Source organism: Haliaeetus leucocephalus, unplaced genomic scaffold (assembly GCF_000737465.1).
Source record: "Haliaeetus leucocephalus isolate CR32 unplaced genomic scaffold, Haliaeetus_leucocephalus-4.0 Scaffold773, whole genome shotgun sequence".
NCBI lineage: Eukaryota > Metazoa > Chordata > Aves > Accipitriformes > Accipitridae > Haliaeetus > Haliaeetus leucocephalus.
In genome coordinates, this window is record NW_010973209.1 from 3407274 (window position 1) to 3413749 (window position 6476).

Sequence of the window (6476 nt, forward strand, 5' to 3'; positions counted from 1 at the left end):
TACAAGAACTGTTAGAAACATAAAAAGCTCAAGGCATTAAGTTAAGCAAAGTGCCCTTAAGCACCAAAATATTTCTGACGTTCAAGCTTATTTTCTGCCTTCCTACTGAATTACAACAGAACACTTTGCTTAAGAACCAGCATTCCCAATACTCACATAGTTTCTTCCAAGTTTCTATTTCTACATTTCCGCTTTCTTTAAAAAAAAAAGAGACAAGAGAAAGTAGACCATGGAGCCCTCTCAACACCTGAAGTACACCCCTGAATACTTAACTGCAAATTAAACCAGCGAGTCTACTTTCATTAGAAGGACCTTCAGTTGTGAATAACATTTCCAGCATCTGAAAAAACCCCCACATACTATCATTTTAGGACACAAAGTGAGTTAAAAATCCCACAGGATGATCCCAGCCTCTTGAAATCTACACATTTCCCCAATACATTTGTTCTAACAGCAGATGCTGTAATTAACTTACTGAAAACTAGAGAACAGGATTAAAGATCTTAGATTAAAATGGTTACTTACCAGCCTATGACAAAAGCAACAGACCACAAAAAAAACCTCCCAAGTACCTCTTAGACCTCAAGCTCAACTTAAATAGTACTGAGGAGTCACACAAAATCGCTTCCCCCAGCCCCTTGAACATGAATTCCCCAAATCCTTAGTTCCCTCCTATTCTCATTCCCTTCTGGGAACAGCTGTTATGGTTACATCCTTTATTTTACAGCTGGAGGTGTTTTATTGGCCATTTCGTGTTGCTTTTTATCAGAGGGTAAAGTAAAAATAAAACGCAGCTTCTGTTTATTGCAAACGAGCGATCACTAGCAATATATTGTAACAACACACTGTCGTAAAGCAAGACAGGCAGAGGCATACACCAGAGAGTGGTTTTCAAGGAGCAGGCTGTGTCGGGCAGTTTGGGATTTTCCTCGGCTCCATCTGCCATCTGCTGAGGGAGAGAATTCCAAAGTGTTGCTGGCTTCACTACAGTGGAAATGGGGTTGGACATCCTCTAAGCTGGTCTCCTGATGCCTGTGGCACCTGTCTCACTCGCATCATTAGCAGGCTCTGAAATATTAGTACAAGGATGATGCATATATGAAATGGAAAGGCCGACTCTTGAGTAACAAATGGAGGAGTAGTGACAGCCCTCATTATACTCAAGACCCAGTGGCTGATGCAGGAAGAATAAATAAGGTTTTCCTTCTGGATGTTTCTATTTCCTAAATAGGCCCCTGCATTTTGTGACTTCCCTAGTTGTGACTGCAGAGAAGTGTAAATCGTTTCAGGGCTTCTTTTCACCTCAGTGCTCAGAAAGTTTGAAATCAGGGTTACGGCTGCATTTTTAGTCCACATGGACTTTTTCCTCTGTTGTCTGCTAACATCTATTGCCTGCCAAGAAAAAAAGACCAAATCTGTGTCTTCAGTGTTAGTCATGTCCTTGGAGACCTTACCTGAATTACATGTCCTTACTAAGTGAGGAGAGGGCACCCTCGAGGCTTTTATGTAACTTTTCCTCACATACTTTTATGCATTTTCATAGTTCTTTTGCTTAGTGAAGAACATCACACTCCAAGAGCGAACCTGACCGGGCTCTTCGAAGTGCTGGGTTCATTCTTTCTTCTCCTCTCGTCTCTCAGGGCAGCCTCTGTTTTTTTACAAGTTTGCCTTAAACCATCGAGGGTTTCTTCCGGCTGGGCAGAAATTCTGTCTCCTCTCATAATGTACTTTTTTTCTGCTTCCACAGCATGACATGGATGTTTCTGAAGGAGAAGGCATTCTCCCTGCCAAAGCCAGCGCAGGGTACAGAACAGTGCTGGTAATAAGCACAGCGCTAGTGCAGGTGAAGTCAGCATGTTGATACCTTAGTTCTAAAACTGAGCAGATACATTCCATTAACGCTAAATAGTTGGTAAAATAATAGACATGAAAGCTGGCTTTTTATTTATGGTTGTTCATTAACAGGGGAAGGGCATGATAGGTAAATGATCTTTTCCAATGGGAAGTAAATATGAAACAAGATATAAATATTTTTTGGTGAGATTTTTTGACAGGTTCCAGCTGTTTCAACAGCTTTCACAGCCTATAAGGAAGTCCTTTAGTCTGCTTTCATTAATTTTCTAACTTTTACCACCTCTAAGTATGAATATGACTAGTTTGGGCCAAATTCAGTGAAACTTGCCTCATCAGGCCCAGTCAGGGAAAAAAAGGCATTCATTCAGAGTTGGATGAATAGCAAACCTTTGCATTAGGCCTGGAGAGAACCAACAGTTGCCTGTTTTAAGCCTGGTCCCCTCCATGAGCTCCCTCCACCTTCCGGATTTTTAGCGGGGGTAAGATCAACCTCCTTGCCAAATAAAACCCCTGGCCACAGCATGCATGTCACTCATGGCTTGCATCTTGCCCCACATGACACTCACCAGCTACAGTGCAGGCTGCATGTTTGATCTATATACAAGTGTGCATATTTAAGTAAACAGAAAAAGGAAGCAAAACACTGTTGCATAGTATTGTTTTAATGTTAGAGGTGCAGATAAAATTGAACAATGATGCAATTACAGTGTATAAACAAACCACATGAGAAAGGTCTTCTATTACAGGATTGGAAAAAACCCTCTCCTTTAGGAAAGGGACACTGCATTGTTACACAAATAGACTTCCTTGCCTTCAAGGAGAAAGACTACAGCTTGGACTTATCCAGAAGAGACTAGAATAAAACCATCACAGGCACACATGCAAGAGTGGTAGATGGGGAAGCTAAATAACACTTAACAGTCAAAGAAAATGAAACCTCAGCTCACTAACGGCAAGAGTAGGGCCAGCAGCCAAAGCACTGAAGTCATAAACCACCTGGAATGGAGGGCAAATGAATTTCTGTTTCTGAACAGAAGTATCCACAGACACCCTAGCATATTTATATATAAACATGGTTACATTATTTAGTAACTTTGAAATGATCACATTCTACAATTGCAAGCAGGCAAAGATACAATGCTGTCCTAGGGGAGAATCAAGGTAGGCATGTTACAGTTTTATTACAACCATTTTGTTTCCTTGTTGATCGCTGAAATCCATGGCATTTTACATACATACATGTCCTCCAACCACTTATTTCTACAGCACACAGGACACATGTTACTTTTAATGACAGTCTGCCAAGTTTTATGCTCCTACTTCAAGATTCAGGTTCAAGGCTCTCACTCTGATCCCACTGGACTGCTTCCAAGTGCTGTCTCTAGTCTTGCAGCACAGCTTAATCATTCTCTTCCTCAGGCAGGGGGCCAGTGCCAACGCTGCCATCACTCATTTTCACATTTCTTTGTGCCACCCTTCAGCATCCCAGAGTTCTAGAGTCCTCTCTTTGGCCTCCATCATAAGCTCAGCTTCACAACATTTGCAGAGAACAGCAAAAATCTTCCTTATACTTTATTTGTTCCTCACACATTCAGTATCACAGCAGCAACAGGCCTAGACATTAAATCAACTATAAAAATATCTTAAGTGCATTTAAAATGAGAGAGGTCTCAGCTGAAGCAAACCAGCTGCTGGCACCTAGATGAAGAATTATCTCTCACCCACAGGTAAACAGAACCTCAGGAGCATCCACATACTTGAGCCACTTCCAAAAAGGCAGTTGTCTGGTTCCTTTGGGAAAGGTGAAAGGGCAAAACAGCTGGTCCAGTCATTTTTATTGTGATGCTCAACAAGATGCTGATCTGGAGAGGGAAAGATGGGGGAAAAGAGCATCAAGCTCACATTATCTCAGCAAGCCATTTCATAGACTTGTAAGGGAAGTGGTGTACAAATTCCCCATGGGACATCTGAAGCATCCAGATGATCATCAGGGAAATCTTTACCTTTGTGCCCAGAGACTTACAACTGTAGTACCAAGGATCCACAATTTAATAGTGAAGATAATTTACCTTGTATAAAAGTTAATGTTTTATTACACAAGACTGTATGGTGCAAATATTTTGAAGTGGTACATGGGCTTTGCCTTTGTGGGGTAAGTAACAGCGTGAGAACTCGCTCCAACACATCAAAATTGCTTTAACAACATGCTTTGACAATGTATTCTGACAGGTGGTTAATTACAGCAGTATTTCAGCAGGCACTACATTTACCCTTTGTTTTACTACCAGGTGGCACAGGAATATACACCATGCCTATCAACTAGAACTCCACCACGTCATCTGCTGCAAGTTAAACGCAAAGCAAAACAGTTAAGTATTACACACTTCCCTTGTTTTAGCACGCATCCAGACAAGTTACAACCCCCCTGCCCAAAGTTCAGCCCACTACTTCTCTGCACATCCCTGAACATTATTTCCATTCAGTTTCTCCTCACACTATTCCCTCTTGTTGCACATGCAAGATACCAGTTAAACACCATTTTAAAAGATTTTTACATCTATATGCTTGTGACTTGTATTTAAATGTCATAACTTGGGTTTGAGTCTTGACATGTTAAAATAGTAAAATAAACAAGAGAGGTCTCATTTTACATGTTGCCTTAGTCTTTAAGCATGTTTTTGCCTTGACAGCATTGGAGAAGGATACACACACTTCCCCTGTCTGGTGGAGCCTACGGCACTTGTCTTGCAAAAGCTTAACTGACTCAACAGACAAGCTATGAGGGGATGCATTGCTGTGTCAGAGCACTCACACAGGCCCACAGTGCTCAGACATCAGTAGCAAAAATCACAGTGCCCCACAGCTGGCCGCAAGGTGCTGGCTGAACAGCCTTTTGCCTCTGCTCTGCCAACTGGCCAGAGCTTCCACAATTCAAGCGTCCTGTCACCTGAAAGCAGATCTGCTCTAACAGCACATTGAGATACAAATGGATTCCATATCCCCAAGCAGGGCCTGGTCACCTGCCAGGGAAGTGCAGCCAAATTCCTTGCCAGGGCAGTCAACCAGGTTGGCCATGGGCATTGTGAGGAGGATGTACCAGCAGGGAATCAGCTCCCAGTTCCCACACTTCCTCACTCAACCTCTTCCTTCAAGTACATCCATGTATACTGACTTTAGTGACCACAATCAATATTCCAGAGCTTTCAATACAGACAGAAAGAGACCAAAAGCTTCAGTGCAAATCAAGCCCCATTGCTAACATGTCTGCCCAGCATGAACTTAGCACTTGAGCTCTGTTCACACTTTAATAGGCAATAACAAGATTCTGCATTTTGTATCTCATGTAGCTCATATCAGACCCTGTTCTCACCCCTCTCTAATAACTCTATTCAATAAAGTGTCCGGATGTTTTGCATATAGGTAAGCCAAGCTAGCTCACAACTGTTACAAGAACTAACAAAGCCTGGAAGCATAGACTGACTGGAGGAACAAGCAGTACTGAAAGCAGACATAACTATCTCTTTAGACCAATGACAACTGCAGCTGAAAAAGATGTTTTTCTCCAGAAACCTTGAAGCACACCCCACCTAAGAAGTACGCCCTGGACTGAGCATAAACAGGGTTAACAAATAGATGAAACAGTTATGAGACAATCTAGCAGCACAGTAAGTGAAAGAAGGTATTTTTAAAAAAGAAACTGCTTTCAACAGAAATGAAACTTCAGAGCATATGGTTCAAAAAAGCTCTGAAGAATCCATGTTGCAAACATCTTTTCCTTTTCAAGCTAGAATGTCAAAAGTGTCAGTTTGACAATCTCAATTAGAGAACAAGACCTCTTTTCACCTTATTACAGTTATTATCACAAGGACTTGTTGTTCAGTCACTGCAAAGAGGCCACAGTAATTGCAGGAGAGCTACATTAGCTCAGCTTTTAGAGTGGTCTTCCCCCCCGCCCCCCCTCCATTATCCAATGTGACTCCTTGGGTCTAGTTACAGCATTACAGAAAAAAATGACTTTGTTGTAATTGGATGACTGAGGTTGAAAACACTCAGGCTAGAGTGCCAGCTACAGGGTTCAGGTTTCTTTGGGTCCTGCATTGTTTTCACAACACTGAATCTAACCACAGCTTTCATACAACTGCATTTACATTAAAGCTGCAAAAACTGTACAATATCTAAGTACCTATAACCAAGTTTCAGTAGTACAGGGCTTGATGCATTAAGGAACTTCACTGATGGTCTGGAAATATAAAGTATTTATTTTTAACTCACATCATATTCTTCAGCTTTTAACAGACAATTCTAGTATTTACACAGTTTCCCAGAAGGCAGTTACTCATGTAACAAAACAGAACAGAATCAGTCCAGTTACAATATACACCTGCTAGGAGGAGGTAGCTCAAATCACTAGAGAGGTCATCCAGTACAGGCAAATGACATTGGTAATGCCATTTATGAGCAGCAATATGCATACCTGCTATCGTCCATTAAGTACCACATTATGCAATGGACAGAAGGACAACATGTTGCTAAGGGGAAAACCCAGCCTGTAGTTAGACACAAAAGATTATGCAGTTGCTGTAACCCCCCCCCCCCCCCCCCCACCCCTCCTCCCACCACCA